Source organism: Aedes aegypti, chromosome 2 (genome assembly GCF_002204515.2).
Source record: "Aedes aegypti strain LVP_AGWG chromosome 2, AaegL5.0 Primary Assembly, whole genome shotgun sequence".
Classification (NCBI taxonomy): Eukaryota; Metazoa; Arthropoda; class Insecta; order Diptera; family Culicidae; genus Aedes; species Aedes aegypti.
This window is the reverse complement of record NC_035108.1, coordinates 371,808,853-371,836,713: the sequence shown is the minus strand read 5'-3', so window position 1 is coordinate 371,836,713 and position 27,861 is coordinate 371,808,853. Positions and strand designations below refer to the sequence as shown.

General features: G+C 39.5%; 1 protein-coding gene across 2 annotated transcripts in view; it reads right to left on the bottom strand.

Moving 5' to 3' along the window:
- The window catches only part of LOC5569444 (Krueppel-like factor luna), a 189,706-nt gene that overhangs the window by 94,430 nt on the left and 67,415 nt on the right, over positions 1-27,861 (bottom strand). The window lies entirely within an intron of this gene.

Here is a 27,861-nt window from a genome sequence, read left to right as displayed (position 1 = left end):
TGCGGCTGTGCCGAAGTAATTGTCACGCTACGTTATCGCCGACAATTGGGAAGGATTCAAATCTGGATCACCAACAGAGCCCTCGACGATGCAGGAGGACTACGATGTTCAGGCAGCCGCATCGAAGAAGATGTGACGAATTGGGAAAATGTGACAATACTTCTATTGCTAGGTTGCAAAACAGAAGGGGAATTCGGTTGGATTTGGCAATGTTCTGCTGTTTGTGAAAACAGATGTTTTATTTACAGTGGATTAACCTAAGGCAGCACAGTAAAAAATAATAATAAATTTGCAGAATTTCAAATAAATTGTTTTTATTTATGCTTCTTTAAATTGTTTTATTTTATGCTTTATGCGAGGGCCTTCCTTAGCGGAGTGGTTAGAGTCGGCGTCGGTCGATTCGCGGTCGGTCCAGGATCTTTTTCTACTAGAAATTTCCTTAACTTCCCTGGGTATAGAGTATCATCGTACGCGCCACACGATATTGAATGCGAAAATAGCAACTTTGACAAAGAGAGCTTTCTTTGTCAAAGATGCTATTTTAATAACTAAGGAACTGCCCATAACTGCATATTTGTAACATTCGACAAAAGTAGGCATTTAATAAATGGAATACCAAGTGTGCATTTTATGGCAGTATGGGAGGAAACTAAAATTTCTAAAAATTACCAGAAACTCAAAAGTGCTTATTTGAAGCTGATATTTTGTACAACTCATATCGCATACTACGTGAATTGTCAGAAAATAATTCTGATAGAAATTCCATTGCTATCACATTACGAGGCTCATTTATAATCTTAATGTTACTGTTATGCGGTTATAATTACCAATGTGACAAAACAACTTGGTATTTTTTCCGAATTTTCTAGAACAATCTCACAGATTTCAATAGGTTGATCGAAAGTATTTATCATTTGATGACTCTTCATGGTATTAACTCCATTTTGTCAAAAATTTCGAATGTAACTGTTTTGCAGTTATGGACAGGGAAGTGCTCATCAAATTCTAAGCTGAAGAGCAGGCGTTGTCCCAGTGAGGACGCAATGCCAAGTAGAAGAAGAAGGGTTCTTTTAAGTGGGGAATCAGTCGAAAAATTTTTATTTCTAGCATTACATAATTTGTATATTATGTTATTTCTTGCTCTACAATTCCGACAACGGTTGAACATTAGCATGATGTGCGGTAGATCCATCAATTTGCTTATTACTGATTGAAGGCCAATCAGAGTCAATCGCAGTACCGGAATCAACTGCCGAGGCTAAGACAACAAATCCATGCTAATAGGGCTTAATTTGATCTTGTTGAAACTGTTGTCCACTCGGTCACAAATGACATGACCGAAGACGATGCGGCAACCAGCTCCAGCCGTTTTTATGGCTTTCTCATTTGTGAACTGTTTGTGGGAGGCCACCAGATCGGCTGCAGACGAAAACCAGTAGACGGAAATTGATAAATAATTAATTGAAGATACGGAAAGGAAAAATACAAGCCATAGCCATCGCTCACGATGTTGAGTTCAGAACGGAGAATGTTTTTTGCCAATGCAACTGCACAGCTAAAATATCGTGTTAGAAATCGATTTTTTCTGGTTGACATAAATCCTGCAATGAAAATAAAATGACATTAAAATTGATTGCACCATCATTACGTGTGATTCAATGTTGACAAACATGGCCCGTAGAGTGGATCGGTTGTTTACCAACTTTTGGTTTCTAATTCTATTTCAGCAGTTGCGCCACTCCTGCTGATAAACTGAAACACAAAGAAGGTTGCGTGCAACCACCATGCTGCACGTGACCTGGTAGAAATGAAAGTGCATCATGCAGGTATCGAAATGAAACCCTGCTGCAGCAACAGTTGATTAACTTCAAGAACGATATGTTTCTATAACCGATGGCACCACTAAATCGTAATGACAATCCATAACCGACCGTATTTGTAACGAATTAAGCGATAAAAGTTTCAGTTTAATAAGAAGATGTTCACTGGAAGGCAATTCCCATGGGGTCCTGATGCGGCTCGGCTCCGGCAGTCGATGATTGGATTGAAATTGCCATTGCTCCCAGTGAACATAAGGCACGCAAAAAGGACAACGAAGTCAATTGAGACATGAGCTCATGGACGTAGTCAGAGGGTTGATGGAAAAGAATCCACTAAGGTTTTTTTTTATTTTTTGAAAGATTGTATCCAGCACTCATATTTATAAGGCCCACCAACCACGTGGTCTTTTTTTTCGGAGACATACCCCTCCCCTGAATGCACCGTTGCCATAGGCTAGACACCACCCTCTATAAATGACCACGTGGTTTATGGATGGCCCCTAAAATGATAGCGTCAGATTTCTTAGCGAATTGTTTGAGTCCAACTAACACACAGGCTTCTGTAAAAGATCTTTCCAGAAATTATTCGATGGTTTCATCACCAGTCCGTAATGGATCCTACGAAGAATAAGTCCCACTACAGATTCCGCTCCGTATAATAAAAAAAATTATTTGATTATCTTTATATTTTTCACGGAAAGATATCAGAGTGAAAAGCAAGTTCTGAAAGTTTCATTGATATTGGAACATGTTCCAATATCCTGGATTTTTTTTATTATTTGTATGGAAAACAAGTTCTCAATGGGACTGACTTGCGATTCACGGTTGTGTGCATCTTAATGAATTGAATTGAACATTACTCAAATAAATTTACAGTTATTTGCACTTGATTGTTTTTAGATACTATGAATTTATTTCGGAATGTATTTTAGGCTTCCTCAGGGAAGTTTACAGAATATATTCATACTTCGAAAAAATCGTGGAAATATACGTCATGGATGCCCGACAAATTGCCATAAATTCAAGGCAAAATGACAGAATTTTTCGTCACATTTAGCATAATATTGTTTGGAAAACGCAGCTTTTCTGTCACATTGGACGCAATTTTACAATAGTGACACATTTTAAAGTGCAAATGCTAACAAATTTGCGTCTTTTTATTGATTATCTTCTATATAAATAAAAATGGAATGGTGTTTGTATGTCACGAAATGGCTTACGAACGGGTCAGCGGCTTTAGATAATTCTTTTTCCATTTTGTTCGTCAAGGGTTCCGACGTGTTTGTGTGTATAAAAGTTGCAGGATATTCACCGGGAAAGTCGGAATAACGAGAGTGAACGGAACTGTCATTTTGTATGGGACGATTCGAACTGGTTTTCAACAGCCTACTTGAGGGCAAGACGAAGTTTGCCGGGACCACTAGTTTTTAATATTTTGCTTACCATGAAATTTGCGTCATGCATAAAATTAGTATTTAGAAGTGTGTAATATTGTTTGATTTCTTAAGAATATCTCCTGATTATTTTGGCTAGCATTACATCTCAGATTATACTAGGAACTTAGTCAGTCTTTTTTTCTTTTTGGAAATACGTCCCAACTGAAACATTAGCTGAGAGCTTTCTTTGCCATTAAGCCATATTTGCATGTACACATCATGTGGCAAGCACCGGGATACTTAGTGTCCTAGGAAGTTGACAAAATTTCCACTAAGAAAAGATCCTTGGCTAGCGGGATTCGAACCCATGACCCTCAACTTGGTCATGCTTAACAGCTTCATGAGTATTAGGCTAATTTGCGATTACTACAGGGATTTCTCTAGGAATATATCTAGAGGATTTTACTGGAGATTTGTGGAGTAATCTAGTCTAAAAATTCTCCCACAAGACTTCTTTAAATGCTCCTCAAAACTTCTTACGAAGGTGTTAGCGTCAAAAGAAATCCTTCCAAGGGTACTTTAGGAATGGTTTTCGAGATTGTTCAGGGTTTATTTTATGTTTCCTATAGGTTTTACAGCCAGGTATCCTTGAATGAATACCTTTAAAAATCCTACATATAGTTAAAAATTGCATAAATTTCTGAAATAATTCTTAGAAGAAGAACCCCTTGTTGAATTTCTGGTGGAATTCTTGTAATTATGCTTAAACCTCTAGTACTAAATCCCGTCACTAGACGGGTTTCCTTCGTGATTTTAAATAGTTTTTCGTATCTCGAAATTCCAATTTGTTTTTTTTAGGTTAATAGGTAGAATCAACGCACCCATTAAAGGAATATTTTTTTTTAATTTTTGAAAATTTATTTTTTTTTTAAATTTATCCTTTGTATTTTAAATTTTTGTATAAGTTATCATCTTATCTCACATGGTAGTTAAAAGTTTTTTTTGGCACAATAGTATATTTGTTCCTACTAAATCGTGAGAAATCGATAAAAATCACATAAAAAAAAATTTTGCTCATTGAAAGACGGATAACATGATAGCAGCTCATATTTTACCAAAAGTTAGAGTGGTTTCAGTTTGTTTTGCACATATTGTTTAGGAATTGTAAAGGCGGCCATAGAGCGAGAATGAACACTAGATTGTCTAAACGAACAGTTTGCAGTTCGTCAATACTATGTTGTCTAGATCAAAATCTTCTCCTTTTGTGAAATAGTTCTGGCTCAAAACTTATTGAAAACTATTTGTCATCGGCAAAGTTTGCTATGCATGCTGTTATGTTTCATTGAACAAAAATCATGAACGGGAAACCGAGAAATTCAAAACTAACGCAATTTCCGTCAAATGTATAATGTTTATACGTCATAAACCTTCCCTAAAAGAAAATTAACCATACGAACCCGGTGAAATTTGTTTAATCAGTTCTAATGTTATGCGCAATAAAACTTTAACCGAGCATTTTTATGTTTATAGATTTGTTTTTGACTCAATTTTGAACGGCGAATCTAAAAATAATTAATCAAAACTCTCATATAATATGTATTTTTTTTGTAACAGAAACAAAGGCAGCAAATCCATCTATTCCTGGATGAAAGTGCGAGAGATGGAGAAAATGTATCGTTCAAAAGAAACGCGTAAGTTCAGCAAGAAATTCAATGCATCCCGCAAAGGCTTTGGGCCGCGAGCTGAAGTGTGCCGAGATTATGATGGAAGTATCTTGACAGGCAAACGTGAGGTGATTGAAAGATGGAAGCAGAACTACGATGAACACCTGAATGGCGCAGAGAAAGAAGACCCAGGCAGCAGGAGGAATGGTTTCATTCATACTGTGGATGAGGGAGACGTGCCACTCTAACAATACACGAAGTTAAGGATGTTATCAAACAGCTGAAGAGCAACAAAGCAGCTAGGAAGGTTGGTATTGGAGCGGAACTTGTTGAAATGGGCTTTGGGCAGGTTGTTGTATGTACCGATACAGAACAGCTACCGGAGGAGTACAAGGAGAAAGTAACATACCAAACATACAAAAAGGGTGACAAGTTAAAATGTAAGAACTATAAAACGATCATTATTCTTAACGCAGCCTGCAAGTGCTCTCCCAGATCATCTTCCGCCGTATATCGCCGCTAATAAACATATTGGAGGGAAGTTATCCAGCCGGTATCGTAGACGGGTGATCGACAACGAACCAAATCTTTATGTTACGGCAAATCCTCCAAAAGTGTCGCGAATATCAAGTTCCTACGATACCGTCGACCGCGAAGAGCTATGGAAAATTATGGACGGGAACGTTTTTCCCGACTGACTGCCTAGACTGATCAAGATTCAAGGCGTTATGAAACGGGCAGGGTCCAAAATGCGAGGCACGACCTTCAGTAAAATCAGCTAGTTAATCTGTTTCGCTAACAACGTGGGCACTGTTGGGAGAATACTCCAGGTGGTTGCTGAGGAGGTGACCCAGACATCCAGAAGTCGCATAAAAGTTCACGTAAAAACTCGTTTATTCATACACATCACATCAAAGCCGCAAAACACAAGCATACATTTGCATTGTATGCTATTATTCATCACATAATATATGCACGTATATCGCCTACATTTTTGTACGAAGAAGGCCTTTTCGTGACACCTTATAAGTGAAGTTTTGCACATGCAAAGCCTCCAGGTGATTTCGTTTACGTACATTTTGGTTGTCTGAGGACCCATTTCGCATAAATACGTTTTGCATAAGGACGTTTGGCATAATTGACGTTTTGCAAAAAGCAGTTTTATGCAAGAACAGAAAGCATTGTAAAGAAGGCATATAATTTTGATTATGCCAAATGCCCATTATGCAAACGTTCGTATGCGAAACGTGCTTAAACGAAACGTTTTATGTGAAATGTCTCACCCCTGGTTGCTGAGCAGTATACCAGGCTGAAGCGTAAAGCAGTAAAGGTTGGGTTGAAGGTTAATACGTCGAAGACGAAATAGCTGCTGGCTGGAGGAACCGAGAACGATAGAGCTAGCATTGTCTGATGTGTGATGATCGCCAGATATCCGTGGTGATGGATAAATTAGTCGACCTCGAATCATTGGTAATGTCGGACAAAAACTGCAGAGAAAATCGAAGACGTATCATTGCCGGAAATAGTGCTTACTACGGACTCCACAAGATCTTGCGGTGTGGTAAACTTCACCTCCGTTCTAAGTGTATTATGTACAAGACGCTGATAAGACCGACACCGATAATCATCTATGGGCATGAGACGTGGACATCGCTCAAAGAGGACCTGCAAGCGCTAGGAGTGCGGTTAGGACGATATTTGGCGGAGTATGTGAGAACGGGGTATGAAGGAGAAGAATCAACCACGATTTTGCGCAACTCTACGGTGAACCCAGTTTTCAGAAAGTCGCCAAAGCTGGAAGGGTACAATGAGCGGGCCTGTTGTGAGAATGCCGGACAACAATTCCCCAAAAATGGTGTTTATTTCGAATCCGGCAGATACAAGACGAAGAGGATTGCAGCGTGTCATATCTTGAAGTATGTAGCGCCACCAAAAGTAAAGTAAAATAATATAATGTGCATTACAAAAATGATTGTATTTGTATTATTCACAATCAATTTGATAGTATCAAATAAATAGATTTCAGCAAAAACTGAACATATTCGTAGTTCCAAAAGTACTGTAATAACATAAATGTCTATTGTTGTCAAAAATCGGTAACCAAAAAAGGTTTCAGAGAAAGTAAAAAGAATAGGGATGTTCGTACACAACAATTAGAAAAATTAAACACAAAAATTCGTAAATAAAAATAATTCATCATAAAAAAGATGAGTTATTCGATTTCCGGTAACAAAAAATAATATATGAATCAAAAATAATAATTTAAGTACTATAGGATTAGAGACACCCCAAGAAAAGTTTTTGAAGAAATTGTTGACATTTTGGAAGTGTAAGTAAACGAATCATTTGGGAAATTAAAATTTAACATTTACAGGTATTCTCAGGCATTTACAGAAGAATTTTCGGAAGTTCTGCTTACAGAGTGAAAACGTAGGGTAGGCATATATAATAGTTTAATGTTTTATAAAAACGGTGCAGCAATCGTGTATAATTATCGATTTTGCATAAAATTTATTAAAGAACTAAAGAAAATCCTTTCTACGCTCATGTATGAGATCACCCGAGAAACAAACATCAAGACTACCATCATCATAGTCCTTATCGTGGTAGTCGTCGTCGTCGTCAACATCGTCACAGCTCAAGAGGAAAATTGAAAAACTGTAAATAATCAAAATAAACCTCCCCTAGATTATCGTCATTATTTATTTATTGTTATTGTTATATTCATGTGCCTCTTTGCGCATTTCCAGGCGAAGAGCCCTCTATGATGATCGTATGCTGTGGCGAGAGAGGGCACAGCCAAAACGCAATCAGAAGAGGGTAGCATCCGTCAGGGGAGAGAGAGAGAAATAAAAATTATAGCACATCATCAGGTTTTATCCCTCGACGATTTTGGATTGAGACAAAACGGTGTGGGTTTGAAATTTTGCGAATGAACAAGACTTCTGTTTAGGCTTCAATTGGTAAGGGATACAGTAGATTTTGAAACTGAGTGCTAATAGAGTACCGTGTGTTGATCATTTTTCAAAACGTGAGATTCGAGGAAACACTGTACCGTTTACCGGGTTATATTGATCGGAATGACCCTCCCCGCGATAAGTTCGAATGATCATCTTTCGTTTTTCTCCTTCCCATATTCACAAAATTATTAAAATAAAGGATTTTACAAACAATGATTTCAATAATTATGGATGACAATATCGATGATTCATGCCTCACATAAGTTGGCATCACCGAAAATAAATCCGTCCTGAAATTTTTCATAACCATGTAGAATTCAGCAAAATTAATTAATTACTATACATAATGATGAATTTCCTCAGGATACTGCCTACTTTTAGTTGTAGTCCGCATTCAAATATCTCATTAAAATATCTCAGGCTCAGCCACGACCAATGGTTACCAGTGCTTGTTTTAAAAATGTATAACTTGCAACTTTTACATTTTCGTATAATATTTTTAAGAAATATGTTAGAACTGATCAATGTTACCCCGGAATACGGTACCCGTTTATGACAATTACTGTGCACCCTAACTGAAATCAGTTACAAACAATCCGGAATGGAATTGCTTCGGTTGTCCCAAACCTTTGTGTGAAGTTGAGTTCTTTTTTCATACTTCGAATACACTGCTCACAATACTCACAATGACATGGTGTGGGTTAATGTTTCGGGATTACCGAACTCATTTGTCTTTTGCTTTGAAGCGATTCTTTCGCATTTATGCGCAGAGCTCCCGGGCAAAAATCATTCTGATGAAGGGACTGATCTGAACCAAAAAAAAATGTGTGCGATCGAGAGGGATGGAACAGAGTGAACCGGAGTACAAAGGGAGTGATGATGGTTATTGTTGTCCCTGTGTGACTGTGTCATTAGGGGATGAATCGGTGGAATTGCGGGAGAAGTTGTTTTTAATAGTTATTTATTTAGTTGAGGTGCACCTGTTAATCGCATGCCATGATTTTCGACTCTGTTTTTGTGCGATTCTTAGGGGATATGTGGGAGTGATTCGTTACGGAGGAATCAAGTTGGTAGAGTGAGGGCACTGTAAAAATATTTGTTTTTATTGTGCCATCTGGCAGGGTGTACCAACTGCCTTGTTGTTTTGTGCTGTTTTACTCGTTAGAAGTTATTTTTTAAATTTCGGCGTAAAATACAAAAATAAAACTTTTTAAGGTGACCTACCAAAAACTGCACTGTAGTGTAGTAGTTAGTTTTGCAAAAACTGCTATTTTTGATATATTATTACGAACCTTGTTTTTGTTTTTTTTTTTTATAAATATGTGGTGTATAGTAGTAAACAACAAATTATGTGTATGAGTGGAAGTAAGTTTCTTTCATGGTGGATATTTAATGATTCAGTCAGCTGAGAAATAGCTTGTTTGTTTCAAGACTTAGATGCAGTATTCCTAGAGCATCCTAAAACCATGTCGAAAAAAAAATACTCTTATTGTGAGCTCTCATCAACAAATACATTATATCTTGAAAAGTAATGAAGTTATAAACAACTTGTCTTTTGTTGTTCAAAACTATTTTCTGCAAGATACCAACCTTGTATATAGAGAAGTACAACATATAAATTGGCTATCTTAATTTTAGGGGGATAGACCAAAATGCTGAATACAGCAAAATTATTGCATTTACTTACTAGAAACCTAGGGCGCTAATTATTAAATTAACGCTTTTGAATGAAGAAAATTTAATATGAAAAAGGGACAACTCAAATTGGTTATCGTTTGACAGGATTGAATACTACAATTTCTATATATTTTAAATCAACGTTGGTTTGCAAAACAAACAATCCAAGTAAGAATTTTTCGTTTTTATTGATCTTGCAACATTGTACCATATCACGTTACGCAAACAAAGTATTACTTAGCATACTGCAATCGGATCTCCAACAATTCCCCTCTAAAAACTTCAAATCCCTACTTCACAGTATGCGCAAATACTTTTAATCACTAACGATTATCGAGAATGAAAAAAAAAAACTTATCGTTCACCAACGGATGTCTGGGCATGCTATATTTAGCCAATCGTCAACTACCCCTCCACCCTCATGCCGAACCACCACCGAAATTTACACTCAATGGTGGAAATTATTGTAGGGTCAGTAACTCCATGACGCGACGACGCACAACAAATTGAATTATTGGACAAAATATTTGATCTCATTTCGAGCCCTGCGGCTCAATTTTACGCCATATACAAGCCATATGGTTGATGCTAGCACATTTCTGTGTATGAATGTGCCTAACCAGTAATTGTGCTTTGTGTCCGAGTGGGGTCAGTGATTATTATTGCGCTGTGTAGAGCGAATAAATTTCCAACACAGAATCGTAGAATGGACAGCGTAAGCTCGGTAAAATGAATCAAATCCGGATTTACATTCTGAAAATCGTACTCGCTTTGACTGATAAAATTATCGCTACTGGTGGACTCGGGCTGCAATCAGTACCGAACCGAGCGGATTGATGCTGAGCTTTGGAATGATTTTTTTTTTTTTGCTGTATCGGTGATTTGTATGAGCATTCGGCTTGATTGATCGATTGACGGTGCTCTAGTTACCGTTATTATCATATAAAATATACCATCCAAACGGCAGTCGGCAGTTGATTCCCGACATTGTTCTGCACCTCTGGGCCGAATTTGAAAAAAAAATCCTTAGTCAGAGTTACGCCCTTTTGAAGTTTATATGATAGAACTCACATGATGTATGCTACTTTAACTGGTTCAAACAAACATATTATAATAATATTTTGTAGTTTTAATTTTTTATTTGCTTTTTGATATTGAAAAACACTTCTAAAATTTATCTAGACCGACATTTGAAAAGGGGCCAATGCTATGTTTACTTATTACTAATTGTATAATAAGAAGTAGGGTGGGTCAGAATAGAATAAATTTGGGTAGTGTTGAGTACGCCCCTGGCGTAGATGCGCATTTGCTCATCCAATAGGTCACACTTCACACACCACTGCACCCAGGTAATGTACAGACCTTCACTGCCCAGGACGTTGGTCAACCGTGGCAATTCAATGGGAGAGGAGAGAAAGCGATAGTTTATTATGAAAGTATCTAACAATAGTACTACATGCTGAATTAGTTTACTGTGTCTAAAAGTGATTAAAATCAACTCTAAAATTTAGTTGCTTGTACATAGAATTTGCTATTTGTGCAAGCTTTACAAGGTAATATTTCCTCTCTTAAATTACGAGCATGTGAATTATAAATACGCTACATATTTCCTACAGTTCTGGCTCATGCAAAGTGAATTAGTTATAACCTAAAATCTACTTACATCCTAAACCTTCATGCAAAAGGTAAATTTGTTTGCTAAATTACAATTACAATACCTAAATCTAAATTATTCTAGTACGATTAACGGAATTAAGTACGGAAAGTTGCAGTAAGTCCAGCTATTACAGTGAGACTCCACATCTCGCCTGACCATTGGTAATTTGATCACTCGCAAGTATCGCACTACGGGACTAAACGTAAGTTAAATGGCTAAAATTTACTATTGTTTATTAATACTAAGCTAAGAAACTATGAGAAAGCCTATTATGTATTGAACTAACAAAGATACTCTGCATAACTACATTACAGGAATAAAATAATAACCCAATTAAGAACATAAACCCCACGTTTCTGGTCGTTCTGGTATTATTTGTTCGGAAATCACACCCGCGCCGTGGAAAGTTGGCAAATTCCCAACATCTTATTTTATTCGTTTACTAGCGAGTAATTCAGTCAAATTCGGTCATGTCGAGTCGAAGTCGGTCTAATAAAGGCAGTAACGCAGGTGGTTGCGATTATGGTGCGGTTGGTGGTGTGCGATTGGTGGTCACCGACGATACAGTGGAACCCGAGGCTACATTTCCTGGTCGGTCGTGTAGAGTCTGTCGTGCGGACGATACGGACGAAATGGTGAGATGCGATAAGTGTCTGAAATGGTATCACTTCGTTTGCGTAGGCGTTACCCAAGCTATCGAGAACGAACCCTGGAGTTGCGCTTATTGTGCGAATCCCAACAATGTTACCGTGGGACTGGAACCTCCACTGTTAGGTGGTGCTAAGAGTAATGCTGCAGATCGCGATAAGCTCAATCTTCTAATTCATCAAGAGTCGAGTGGTTTGCCAACACCTAAGACGTCCAAAGCTAGCAGGGGGGAGTCAAAAAAGAAGACAGCTTCGAAAGGGAAGTCTCATACAGCTGATTTGCCACCATCAGACGATAGGTACTTGAAAGGAGTCAGTGGACCAAACGAAATCGCCAGTCATTCACTGAAAGGCAACGGTAAGCTACCCCCAAAGGGCTGTAACCAGGTACTACCGAAGGAAGCAATTACCGAGCTAGGAAAAGCGACATCGGTGGCATCTCACGTGTCCAGTCGAGCATCAAGTAGATCGTCTCAAGCGCTTGTCAAGCTAAAGCTGCAGAAACTAGAAGAAGAACGGATCCTGAACGCGAAGAAGTTAGAGCAGGAGCGGACTTATCTGGAGGACAAGTATCGGCTGCTCGAAGAATTAGCTAGTGAAGGCGGGTTCGATGCAAACAGTGTTTCGGATGTTATAAGCGAATGGCGTCCTCGAGCGCAATCAAGTCACCACTCACGACAGGAAGATCGACGATTAGCTACACACGAGTCACTTGATCTCGGCGCTGATTGTTGAGCCATGCACAGATGCAGATCATTCGTCGAAGGACAACGTAGTATGCACCGTGAAATCCCACAGTTCATCAGCCATTCACCAGAACGTAAAGAAGATTGCTGCCCACTTACCAAGAAACAGTTAGCGGCCCGCCAAGCTGTCTCAAAGGATCTGCCACCGTTTTCCGGCAACCCCGAGGATTGGCCGTTATTCATAGCAACGTTCAACAATACTACGTCAATGTGCGGTTTTACTAACGATGAAAACATATTTCGCCTGCAGAAAAGCTTAAAGGGGCGAGCCTTTGAAGCAGTGAAAAGCCGTCTGGTACACCCCTCTAATGTTCCTGGGGTGCTAAAGACCCTAAAAATGATGTTCGGGCAGCCAGAGGCCATCGTGCACACGCTCATCGAAAAAATTAACTGCCTTCCAGCTATTAGAGAGGACAAGCTAGAAACTCTAGTGGACTTTGCCGTAAATGTAGAGAATTTTTGTGCGACTGTGGATGCCTGTGGTCTGGAGGAGTATCTCTACAATACTACCCTTCTACACCAGCTAGTGAGCAAGTTACCTCCAACAATCAAACTAAATTGGGCGCAGTACAAGGTTTCTCTGCCGGGAGTCAACTTAGCAGCGTTTAGTTCCTGGATGTACTCTCTCGCCGAAGCTGCAAGCTCGGTAACTATTCCGAACATCACAAGTAAAAACCCGTCTCGGAGCGAGAGTCATGGCACAAAAAAGGCAAACGCCTTTGTCAACGCTCATTCGGAAAATTCTTCTGCAGAAATCCGTCCATCGCACTCACCGAGTGGAAAGGATTCCACCACTAGCGATGAGTGCATCGTTTGTAAAGGAAATTGTAAGATGGTCGAAAAGTGTAAGCGTTTTCTTGACTTCTCTCGAGAATCACGTTGGGCTATGGTACGTGAGTTCGCACTATGTCGCCGTTGTCTTTGCCGACACAATGGACCATGTCAAGCCAAACCCTGCGGTAAGAATGGTTGTCAGTTCAGACATCATGCGTTATTGCACAACGATCAAAAACAGCAACCGACAGTTACTTCGGCACAACCGTCCTCTTCGACAGAAGCATCCTCGACTACAGGCAATACGGAAGCTCCTACAGCTGGAACTAGCTCATCAGTGCATGGTTGTCATACGCATCAAACCAAATCGAGCGATGTATTGTTCCGTTATCTTCCAGTAATGCTACACGGTAAACGAAGATCAGTCCGTACTTATGCATTCCTCGACGATGGCTCAGATCTCACGTTGCTTGACGAAGAACTAGCCGACGAGCTACAACTGGAGGGTGAAGTGCGATCGCTATGCCTACATTGGACCGGCGGCACACAGCGTCAAGAAGTGAAGTCAAAAGTCGTTGACCTCGAAATATCCGGTGAACGTAATGGAGCTAAAAGCTTCGATATTTGCGGTGTTCGTACAGTGAACGAGCTTCTACTTCCACACCAAACGATGGACATCGTGGAGCTGTCCTCCCTTTATCCACACCTACAGGGACTTCCAATTGATTCGTACCGGGACGTCCGTCCACGGATTTTGATTGGTCTTAAAAACCAACATCTTAGCCTCGCCCTTAAATGTCGTGAAGGGAAGCCGGACGATCCCGTCGCCATTAAGACCCGCCTAGGCTGGACAGTGTGTGGAGGTGGATCCTCACAGTCTGCAACCAATCTAGTACACTCCGTCTACCACATCGAATCTTGCGAGGGCCACTGCAATGTGGACGAGGATCTGCACCAAGCTCTCAAAAACTATTTTACGCTAGATAGCTTAGGTATTATGAATCCAAGCAAAACACTACTCTCTACCGATGATCAACGAGCCCAATCACTTCTCCAGTCGCTGACTAAGTTTACAGGAGAACGCTACGAAACCGGCCTGCTTTGGCGCTACGATTCCGTGCGCCTTCCAGATAGTCAAGTGATGGCTCAACGACGCTTTCAGTGTCTCGAAAGGCGCATGAACAAGGACGAAGTTATTGCCAAAACTTTGAGAGAAAAAATGGCCGATTACTTGAGCAAAGGCTACATACGAAAGCTATCCGATGAAGAGCTACTGCAGCCATTCCTGCGCGTTTGGTATCTTCCAACTTTCCCGGTTACAAATCCAAACAAGCCGGGGAAGGTGAGAATAGTATGGGATGCAGCGGCCAAAGCGTTCGGAGTATCCTTGAACTCAGCCTTACTCAAAGGACCTGATCATCTATCCTCACTGTGCACCGTATTGACCCGCTTCCGTGAGCATCCCGTTGCTTTGACAGGTGACATACGTGAGATGTTTCACCAAGTTCTTATTCGAGAGGAAGATCAACAATGCCAGCGATTCTACTGGAGGGACGAGGACGGAGCACTTTCGGTGTACGTCATGTGCGTCATGACGTTTGGAGCCTGCTGCTCTCCTAGTAGCGCTCAGTATGCCATGAACTTGAATGCCAAGCGGTTCGATCAAGAATATCCGGCCGCTGTGGAGATCATCGGAAAGCAGCATTATGTTGACGACATGCTAGTGAGCGTCGACAACGAGGAGGAAGCTATCAAACTTGCCGATGATGTTAGGTTCGTGCACTCGCAGGGCGGATTTGAAATCCGAAACTGGGCCAGCAATTCGCCACGCGTCCTAGAAGCTCTGTGTGGCACTAACGCTCAGGAAAAAAACTTAGACCTTTCATCCGAAATGGCGACTGAAAAGGTGCTCGGGATGTGGTGGTGTACAGCTACCGACACCTTCACTTATAAAGTTAGTTGGGATCGCTACGATCGAGATCTATGGGAAGGTTGTCGTCAACCTACGAAACGAGAGGTTCTCCGTGTCCTTATGACGATATTTGACCCTCTTGGGCTCATTGCACCGTTTTTAATGTTCCTCAAAATTCTGCTCCAAGAGATTTGGCGTAGCGGAATCCAGTGGGACGACAAAATCGACGAAAACACCTTCGCTAAGTGGCGCAGTTGGCTCCAGGTACTGCCCGAAGTTGAGAAAGTTAGAGTACCACGATGCTTTCGATCTCAACTAGATTCTCCATACGACGACGTCCAGTTGCACACCTTCTTCGATGCGAGCGAGAATGGAATGGCTGCCGCATGCTTCCTGAGATTTGTACGGGATGAGGCTGTCTGTTGCTGGTTAGTAGCCGCCAAAACAAGAGTAGCACCATTAAGATATCACTCGATTCCTCGGCTCGAGCTAATGGCAGCAGTGATTGGCACAAGACTTTCCCATACTGTTGTCGATTCATTGTCCTTCAAGGTGAACAAGCGGTTCTATCATTCCGATTCCAGAGACGTCATTTGCTGGTTACATTCGGACCACCGTCGCTATACGCCATTCGTTGCCTGCCGAGTCAGCGAAATTCTTGAAGTAACAGAACAAGACCAGTGGCGTTGGGTCCCGACGAAGCTTAACGTGGCTGATGATGCTACGAAGTGGGAGAAGTTTCCAGATATGACTCCGGAGTCTAGATGGTTCATTGGGCCAGATTTCCTGCGGTTACCCGAAGATAAATGGCCTTGTCAACAGATAAAAGGCGGAGACACAAGTATCGAACTACGTCCGCATCTACTGACACACTTTACTGTGCCAGACCCAGAAATTAACGTCTCCAGCTGGAAGCGGATGCTTAAAGTTGCTGCACTTATACACCGTTTTCCCGCTAACTGTCGTTATAAAAAGCAAGGAAAGCCTCTCCTTTGTGGCTCTCCGTCCACAGATGAACTCCAGACTGCTGAGCGCTACGTAATACGACAAGCACAATGCGGAGCCTATCCAGAAGAAGTAGGAATCCTTCTACATCGAAAGGACGACACGAAGAAAACCATTCCCAAGACCAGTTCGTTGTTCAAATTAACACCTTGGATAGACGACCATGGATTGATGCGGATGCGAGGAAGAATAGGCGCCTGTTCCCAGGCACTTGAGGACGCTAAAAACCCGATAATTCTTCCACCCGACCACCACACTACCAAACTCATAATCGCACACTACCACAACAAGTACAACCACCAGAACCACGAGACCGCTATAAACGAGCTACGACAGAGATATTGCATACCCCGATTGCGGGCGACCTATGCAAAAGTGCGCTACAATTGCCAACATTGCAAGAACTATCGTGCCGTTTCCCATCCACCAATTATGGCCGACCTTCCTTCGGAACGACTTGATGCATTTGCTCGACCCTTTTCCCACATTGGCGTAGACTACTTTGGACCAATAGAAGTCGCCGTAGGCCGTCGAGTTGAGAAACGATGGGGAATGCTAGTTACCTGCTTGACCACTCGCGCAATCCACATAGAAGTGGTACACACGTTAAGTACTGGCTCATGCATCATGGGTCTCCGAAACTTTGTAGCACGACGAGGTACGCCAAAGACAATCTATAGCGACCGCGGGACATGCTTCATCGGCGCGAGCCGTGAATTAGAAGCTGTGACAACGGTAATCAACCAGGAGGAGATAATGAAGGAGTTCGGCGGCACTGAGACGACATGGAAGTTCAACCCTCCAGCGTCACCACACATGGGCGGCAGCTGGGAACGCTTGATAGGTGTAGTGAAGCGGAACTTAATGGCAATTCGTCCTCCACACAAGCCTAACGATGAGGTGTTACGCAACCTATTAACCGAGGTCGAGAATACCGTCAACTCCCGGCCTTTGACTCACGTTCCAGTGGACGATGAGTCCGCCCCTGCCCTTACTCCGAATCACTTCCTCTTAGGAACATCTGACGGTACAAAACCATTGTGTACCCTAGACGATAGTGGAACGACACTACGGAGGTCCTGGAAGATGTCTCAACAACTAGCCAACCAATTTTGGAAGCGTTGGCTGACTGACTACTTGCCAGAAATAACTCGTAGAACAAAGTGGTATACTAATACAAAACCAATCGCCATCGGAGACGTGGTGGTAATTACGGACCCGAAGCTACCCCGGAACTGCTGGCCTAAGGGTAAGGTCATCGGAACTAGTGTCAACCAGAAGGACGGTCAGATCAGAGCAGCCACCGTGCAGACTTTGACTGGAGTGTACGAGCGTCCCGTAGCCAAGTTGGCTGTTTTGGATGTGCGTCGCGACGATTTGTAAGCCGTCTATAGCATCGGCATACCCGGGGGGAGTGTTGAGTACGCCCCTGGCGTAGATGCGCATTTGCTCATCCAATAGGTTACACTTCACACACCACTGCACCCAGGTAATGTACAGACCTTCACTGCCCAGGACGTTGGTCAACCGTGGCAATTCAATGGGAGAGGAGAGAAAGCGATAGTTTATTATGAAAGTATCTAACAATAGTACTACATGCTGAATTAGTTTACTGTGTCTAAAAGTGATTAAAATCAACTCTAAAATTTAGTTGCTTGTACATAGAATTTGCTATTTGTGCAAGCTTTACAAGGTAATATTTCCTCTCTTAAATTACGAGCATGTGAATTATAAATACGCTACATATTTCCTACAGTTCTGGCTCATGCAAAGTGAATTAGTTATAACCTAAAATCTACTTACATCCTAAACCTTCATGCAAAAGGTAAATTTGTTTGCTAAATTACAATTACAATACCTAAATCTAAATTATTCTAGTACGATTAACGGAATTAAGTACGGAAAGTTGCAGTAAGTCCAGCTATTACAGTGAGACTCCACATCTCGCCTGACCATTGTTAATTTGATCACTCGCAAGTATCGCACTACGGGACTAAACGTAAGTTAAATGGCTAAAATTTACTATTGTTTATTAATACTAAGCTAAGAAACTATGAGAAAGCCTATTATGTATTGAACTAACAAAGATACTCTGCATAACTCCATTACAGGAATAAAATAATAACCCAATTAAGAACATAAACCCCACGTTTCTGGTCGTTCTGGTATTATTTGTTCGGAAATCACACCCGCGCCGTGGAAAGTTGGCAAATTCCCAACAGGTAGTGTAAAATTGAATACAGTAGAACATACTAGAATAGAAACGAATTAAATAAAGTTGAATAGAATACCGATATATAATATAGATACGGATAGGTGATATTGGAGTGTTATTATAGATTGGATGGATTATAGATGGAACGGAATTCACTATGCAATATTCTATCCATACTTTTCAAAAGGGCGTATCTAAATATCCTGTCCAAGAATTATTCATACATATTTGAATGCTTTGGACAATTTCCTAAAATCACTATTAGGCGTTAGATTGGTAGATGTAATTTTTCGTGTATTGGCTGATTAGTAATATGTTGACATAGCATTGGCCCTTTTCAAATGTTGGTCTGGATAAATTTTAGAGCAATACATTTTTCAATTAAATTAAATTAAAAAATAAAACTACACAATTTTATTATAATCTGTTTGTTTAAACCAGTTAAAGTGGTATACATCGTGTAATTTCTAACATATACATTTTAAAAAGGCGTAACTCAAAATTCTGACTAAGGATTTTTTTTCAAATTCGGCCCAGAGGTGCAGAATAATGTTTTGATTCAACTGCCGACTGCCGTTTGAATGGTATATTTTATTTGATAATAACGGCAATTGGAGCACCGTGCGATTTATTGTTGGCATGATGTATGTTTCCTAGAATCGTTTTATAACAAAATGATAGGGTTTCATGGTTAGAAATGGATATACTGAATCAATCGGGTTTCCCAGCGAAATAAACATTTGGATAACTGTTGTTCTTATGCCTATTATGGCCCGCTTGTATTCTATAATAGGAATGTTTACAAATTTGACGTTACCGTTGTTATGTACGGGGGTGGGACTTTTCGCATAAAAACGTTTCGCATAATATGTGTCTCCTTTAAAAAGCTACCTGTTCTTGTATGAAACTGCTTAATGCAAAATGTCCATTATGCCATACGTCCGTATGCGAAATGGGTCACCGCCATTATGGACCCTCCATTTGAATCCCATGTTATCCGGCACGCTTCCGACGTTCCTATTATGGACCCACATTCACAAAACTGTTCAAATATATGTATGTATGCACCTTATACCAAATATTATGCCTGGAACTGCTGCCTAACAATGTAAATGAAGTTCACCCGATAGATTTTCATAGAAACCAGGTTGCTTTGAGTGTTCATTTTATGTTTTCCTGAAAGCAGTCCATAATACGTCAAGGGCCATCACCAGCATTGACTACCTAAGTAAAATCGGACTTACTAGAAAAATACAGCACTCGAAACAATGAGAAAGAGTCATGATTTTGGGAGGAACGTGTATTGCATGTCATTAAAATACACCATGACCACAGACCAGGATATCGAGAACCATTTTACCAAATCATGAATGTTGTATGCTGGAACCATGAACGAAGTTCATGAAAACATAAACAGTACTCATGGTTTTAGTTATCTTCCATTTATGATTCCTATTTTTGATATGAACAGTGGCAATTTAGGTCATGAAATTATAAATGCGGATCTGGAACCATTATTATTAACATAAGCACTATTCATTAATTAAAAAGCCTCTCATTTATGATTCAAACTTATGAACACAATTCCTTTTGACCGAGCAATTATGGTATTTGCTCACAGTTCAGCGAAAACAACACTATCAAAGGAACCGTATTTTTACGTCGACCATCGCGCACACATTGACGCGCGAAAGCTTTTTTTCTCAGTACGACGGATTGAACTTTGTTTATATTCTCAATTTTACGTGGTCGGTGAGGAAATTTCATAAAATTTCGTGAATTATAGAACTCTTACGGCGTGTTATTGGAATAAAATCCTTCAGTGAAGAAGTACGAAAGGTTAGTGAAAATAAGTGCCCAGCGAAGCAGGTCACACAGGGGGCGGGAAGAAACTTGTATCATAAAGTGGTGTGACTGGTGCCGATCGATAAGTATTTCTCTCGAATCGTGTTCGTCCATGCGATTTCGATGAAAAAGTGCAAAGACGATAATCGAGCTGAAGTTATTTAACGAAAAACAGTAGTTTTATCGCATTTTTGGTGCACAAGTGTACAAACCATGACAGCTTTCACAAAAATACACTTGGAAAATGAATCTATGTTTTCGGTAAGTTGGAATATCCGCCGTAGTGGAACATTTTAAGTTTGATACGACGAATAATAGCGCTTACGACGAAGTAGAACGAAACCCTATTAGGGCTGGTGGATTGTATTAGCGATGGAATAGTATTTAATGACTCTGTGGATGTGGAAAATAGGGCTTGTGTGAGCTGCTCTATTGTAAGGCGTGGGGAATGCATTACATCCAAACAGTTAAAATTGTTGACGAGCTTCGCTCATTGTCAATCATTGCCCGGTACTCACAAGGAAGGGTCACGATGGTGTTACACGGGGTTTTCAACCGGACTATTTTTGTTAGATTCTACATGTCGAAATATGAAAAACCTTAAAGCTTTTCGGGTGATGGACCAGTGGTGTAGCCAGGAGGGGCTCTGAAAGGGTCGATTTTGTACGAATATAATATTATTATGTCGATTGAAAATTTGTCAAAAAGATTTTTCTCAGTATTTTGTACGATAGTAATGAACAGAACTGACATTAATGTATTTTTATAATGTATTTTTATGCCATTGGCGTAACTAACATGGAATATGGGCACCCATCCCGATTGCGCCTTTGGCATGGAAAAAAAAACATTTTAAATATATATTAATGTCAATTATGTTCTCTACCATCAAAATAAATACTAAAAAAATATTTTTGTCAAACTTCTAATAAGCTTAGTAATATAATATACGTACAAAATTGCCCAATGAGAATATATACGAGGTGAGGAAGAAGACATTTAGTGTGCGTGACATCCGTGTACGGCGCAAAATGTTTCACAACTACAAGCATGCGAGCTCCCATAAGAAGCCGTGTAAATTAGTGACGTAGTTATTTTTGTTTACGTTTTTGCTCTTTACTAATACATAGCCCTTGCTTCTTCTTCCACACCTTAGTATATATTCTCATTGAAAATTGCCTCTTTCAGAGCCCCTCCTGATTACACCACTGGACCATCACCTGAAAGGCTTTGGGGTTTTTCATATTTCGACATGAGGAATCTAACAAAAATAGTCCGGTTGAAAACCCCGTGTAACACCATCGTGATCTTCCCTTGTCAGACTTGTTTGAAGAACGATTGAGAATATCTGCGCAGAATAAGTGCAGGAAAAGTTTGGTTTGATGCCGGATGATTCTACAGCAGGAGATCCTCGTTTGACACATTTCCGCATGCGCATCAGTTTGTTTTCTTTAGATTTTGACGACAAGTCAGTAACATAGTTCAACTACTGAATAGTTGATTATTATTCTTATTGAGTTTTCGGCCTGCTCGGTAATGTTGCAATTTTAACGTCGAAATGAGTCTGACAGCCTAAAAATAATAAATTATTACTGAATTTCAGAGGTTTTCTGGTAAAGAGCTGAACATTTTGTATTTTATATGATTAACTATTCATACCCAGTATAAAAAAGTACCTAACAAGTAAAATGTGATTGAGTGTGAAGCGATTTTTGAATGTGCGATCAAAATATTGCTGGTTCAGAATTGCCATAGGAATTTCTGGAAATACCTAGTTCTTAGTTGATTCCCAAAAAATAAGTTGATCAAATTCTGACTGATATTTTGTAGCATCACTCATAAAAATATTCAGAGCAGAATATTAAAATTTTACAACAGATTTTTTTCTTGCAGAATTGTTGAAAAAATTCCAGTGAAATAGTTGAAGGATTTTCTGCGCGATGAAACCTTTTCCATGATTCTTCAGTTTCTCTTGAAAACTTATTCGATTGGCCATGTCACTTCAGCGCAATGCAAAAAAACTACACAAATTCACACACTAAATGTGTAAGGGCGTTTCAAAATTCGAAAAAGTTTGAAAATCCAGTCTCCCATATCTTTCTTACCACCTTTACCCTAAAAATAGGAATTGTTTTTTCAGCAACATTCTTCATTAAAGTTTCAAAAAACCACCCAATTTTTTTTCAATTCTTTTTACAGGATGATCAATCCAAAGACAAATTAAAGACCTCCATGTCCCTTGCAGTTGCCCAAAATTTTATGGCTCATAAGTGTAATCTAAAATGCCGTGAAAAGTGTACTGCGATCTGTCAAACTTGGGTACCTTTTGCACCACCGAGGGACCGAATGCAGTACTAGAAGTGGTACCCAATCTGAGCCCGAGTGGGATGGACCTGATCAATCCTTCTATGATTCAAGTCCTCTACATTTGAAAATTGTAAAACTATCAATTAGTTATGTTCGGAATTCGAAACAAAACCATAAAAGTAAAGAGTATTTATAATATTTCAATACGGATGCTTACAAAAGTTGATCCAATGATTGATCCTATAGACGAAACACTTTTTTAGCCATGTGGTAACAAAAATGAGAGTGTTAGAAGCAAAGGAATTCCAGTTTCAAAAACCTAAGGACTGTAACGAACTTAATTTGTAAAATTCAGACAACGATAACTTCAAAAATAATGCACCTATAAACTTCAGTTTTGTTCCATTTAATAACTAATACAGTTAAACCTCCATGAGTCGATGTTCATGGTTACTATGATGGTCCCCTCAAACAGCTTTCCATAGCATTGCTGTTCCAAGACTCGATATTTCCATGAGTCGATGGTCCCTTCAATATCGACTCATGGAGGGTTGACTGTAGTCTCAAAAATATTTCAAACACTTACGTAGCTTTAAAGAGAAAAAATGATAGTAGTTTTTATTTATTGGCTCAAACTGAAGATTTTCTGTTAACTTTCAGAAAATGTAATGTGTAAGGTATAAACTTTACTTATGTTTTTTTTTTAAGTTGACTTTTTATTTGAGCATTTTAAGTCCAAGGGTCCACGGTGTTACCGCAATTGAAATGTTAAAAAAAGTATGACTAAAAAGAAATTTATATGAGAACACCATTCATTGCTTTTCAGAAGTTTGTTTGGTTAACGTTCTTTTTACGTCAGTATCAGACAATCAACGGAACATTATTCGAAAGAACAAACCCTCAATTTTTAATGCCCGCCACCATGATTGAGAAGTCAAACGGATACTGGCGGATAAAAAAACCACATGCTGGTAATAAATTTTATAACCAACGACTTCGATGCGCCCCCTCTCGAAACAACAATAAAACTTTCGAACGTTCCTTCAATATTGACACAATCTTACAGTGAAGACAAATACGTTTTTAAATGGTATTAATGATGTTTCCCCTCTCGGAGCAACGTTACAATCACCATCACGCCATCGCCAGATAACATTCCACGCTAATGTTCCCCATCAACCCACCTCATCTCCGGATCGTCGGATCGGAATGATTTGTCATCGTCAGGGTAGATTTCCGACAAATTTCCTCAGCCTTAATTAAATTCTTTTCACTCCTCGTTAGGTCTGACCGATTCCAAAATCAGCACTTTAGAGCACGGAACACGCAATCCGTGAGCGGCGCTGATTGTATCGAACCCGGAAAATAGCATTCCCCTTAATCAGCTGGAAGGACCTAACAGGCAAACGGTGGTTTATCCTACAACCCTTTTTCTTGGTCGACTTCACGCTTTGTTGCCTGCCTAATATCAATATGCGTGTAATATATCACAATCGTTGTGTGCCTTCCACCCTAGGTATTGCACAACAACCATAGGCAAATTTACGGAAGTAGGGTAGATGTATCAATTATGGCAATAGTGGGAACATTTATTTTATTATGCAACTAAAATACAACGGATAATTTTAACAAGAATGATTGAACAATTTGCTTTCCTCCATCAGTGAACTTTTTTAAAAAAGTCATTTTAAAGAGAATAATGGTCCACGCTATGTCTGAACCAGACGATTATAAAAACTGAATGTACGTCGGATTTTTTCTCGCTGAAGTTTAGAATTTGGGTTATATTTTCATAATTGGAAAGTTTTAAAATATTTCATCGGTGAAATTTTGTTTTTTTTTTTTTCACTTTTTAGCCATTTTTCATACTAAATCTTATGAGAATCAAGTTTTCAATGCATTATCACCGATAGAATATTTAAAAAAAACCTTCCGATTATGAAAATATAGACCACATACTGATCTCTAGCGAGAAAAAATCCGATGTACATTCGATTTTTATAATCGTCTGGTTCAGACGTAGCGTGTGGTCCACATCAACGAAAATTCAATTTCTGCCAACTCATCAACTGTTACAAATTTTGCTCGTTCCCTTCTAGACATAGAAAAAGCATTTGACAATGTTTGGCATGAAGGCATGTACAAGATTTTGGCTTCTGGCTCTTGTCTATTATGTTGACATATTGCATTCATAATTGGTACACCTACCCTAGGTGAAAGGTTCATGAGTTTAAGATCTGAATTGAAACCGATAGAGGAGAGTGCGAACCGCCTGCCGCGTGGCTGAGTCGAGTGCTGAATTAGACTTCTCATACAGCACCAGTCACCCACCGTGGTGATGATGATTATCTAAGGGCGTTTCGATTACGACTGTTGTCCCTTTTAGGTAATCTTTGTTGGTATTATTATAATGAGGGATGCTTTCGGAAGAATGCATTTTTTTTTCAATTTTTTTGATGTATCATTCAAATCTGAACTTCATGTAGATAACTGTATGACATAAATTCTATATAGTTTTGTTTATAACTCAGCAATATTCAAACATCAATGGTTTTCATATACACTCAGGCAAATGGAATATCAAAATGCATAAGAACCTCTTATGAAAATTCATCTTTACCTTTACAGAAATGAAATTTGGTATTTTATCTCACCAGTTGCACGCTTCTGAATTGTGAACGTATACTTAAAATATTGGAAGTAATGTGGTTTTCTATGCACATGTATAAAAACCTTGCTAATTGTCTGTCCACATTTGCACAAGTAGTAAGCAACTAACAAATACACAAATATGAAAACACAATATCCGTTCCATTCCAATGGCCAGCCACAGTTTAGTCCAATCTAATACAGTGTATCCGATTTCGAACACGTTGTGACAACCATCGGTGTGCAATAAAATTTCGACAAATATTGACAGTACGATAAACAAAGTCTGTCAAATTGAATGAAAAATAAAATCGAACTTTATAGTTTACCCGATGCCTTGAAAGTGCGATGGTGCAACACGTATAGAGCAGGGCGGAACGGGCTCGAGGACTGCTTCACAAACTCTTGCCGTGATAAGCTATGATTTATTGTACTAGGCATTAGCGGGTACACTCACTGCTTCAAACAACAAATCAAAAGAATGGATGCACAGTGGAGCGCCTTCATGCAAAGGTGGGACGAAATCGCAAAAATATACCAAATCGATTGGAAACGATAACACAATTACTTTACTTGATGTTAAAAAAATAAGTAGTGATAAACAAAAACTTATATTTCTATTTTTCATAATATATTGTTCAAATGACGTTTTTATTGACAAATTCAAATAAAAAGGTCACATAAATTTAAATGAAACTCAAAAAAAAAATTATGTAAATTAAAAGCAAAGCTTCAATTTATACATTTTTAGCGATAGTTGAACTCTTCTAAATCTAAATCGGGCAACTTTCATGTTTTTTAGATATTTTTGCAACACACTTCTTATATCGATGCCATGCGCCACTGTGGAACGGTCATATGAGTGAGTGAGTGAGTGTTCAGTTGTGATGATGGCTGGTAAGCTGCCCCCGAGTTTGATTATTCATTACCGTTCGAGAACTGTTCAAACAGTTTGAATTTTTCTTCTTTTTTTTTATGAACGTGGATCATTGAAGTGCTTGTTTTCACGGTATACGAGAAACATCATTACGGCTTGTCAGAGGCACGGATTTAGCAGGCTGTATGGACAAACCCGTGGATAATCTAGCTGGAGTGTGATTTCACAAGGTGATAGGGGGATTAGATTTTCCGTCCATGAATAGACTAGCATGGAATTTAAATGCATCACAGGAGTGCTACTGCAATACTGATAAAATCATAGCTTTTAGAGAGCTCCGAGAGTCGGCGACTCAACTGATTCGCATTTATTCAATTCTTGGAAATTTAAACCACGATGCTGGCCGCCACAAGGCATTGAGACGGAGAGACTCTGAATTAGCACTAATTAAGATCTATCAGAGCCGGACATCTAGATTGTCATAATTTCTCTGCGCGACAGAAAACGTTCTCCGCCGGTCGCCAGATTGAGAAATCTCTGTTCGGTTGAGTCGAAGCGCACGCGTAGGCATCCATTAAGCTTCAGCACCGTGGATAAGTCACTTGCAGTTGAGCTTGCTTGTCTTGCACAGTCAAGCAGCGCGTCCAAAAGCGAACACGACTGCGTGGGTTTTTCGTACTAAAAATCTTATTCCGTTGATTCTTTTATTAGAATCTCAGACGCCATGGCAAATTGACCACCTCGTACCGGAGTACACGTGAACTTTGGCTGCGCCGGGCATATCGCAATATTGACCGCCACCTCGAAATTCTACGCGGACTGTGTGTAAGTCAGATTTACGAGCAATTCCAAATTACACGCTCGGTTAGAGAGTACAAGCGTATCTGGAGGTACGCACTTTTGCAATTTGTGGCATCTTTGGTGGTCGAAGTCCAAACATCTTGCGTGGATGACCCTGTGTGACACTGGACTGGCGCAATGTGCTGCTTGCTGGTTGACATGTTATGAAGTGTGAATCGCTGCAGCTGCTATGGTTACCATATGTTGCATTGTAAGATGCGTTGCAACAGTTCGGTGGTCCAATCTAATGGGATCTGATCGATGTTCGCACTATGAATTTGCAAATTGAAGTGTCAGCATCGACGAAAATTAGGTATTCAATCGAATCGATTCTGCAGCATGCATATTTTAAAGTACATCAGGCGTATAAATAAACTTCGAAGTATATGTCTTGCTTTTTTTGGAAGTACGTCTCCACTAGGGGCTCTCTAAAATAAAGTTACACAAATTTAGGCTCTTTTGGACTAACTCGCCATGCGTATGTTAAAACTAACATCCAATCGCAAATAAATGGAGCTCTTGACAAATATTGCGTTGATATTACACAGCTTTCAAAATATTGTCGATTTCCACATGTTTTCGGTTATTTTGACTCAAGAATGACTTTTGTAAATGACCTATGCGTTTTTGGGTGCAATTCTTTTAAAAGCTTCTAGTTCCGAAGCTGTTATGTTTAGAGAAAAATGTTCTATGGAAAAGTAGTAGTGGGCCGTTTGGACAACAAGAAAAAAATAAACACTTGGAAAATATTTTATTTTGTATCATGAACAATTCAAAAATAAAACTTAAGGTTAATATTACACAAAAAACCCATTTCTAATATTTATAAAAATTTAACCATAGAATCTTGATAAGAAACACAAATACGTTTTTTGTCTTTTCTTGCAATA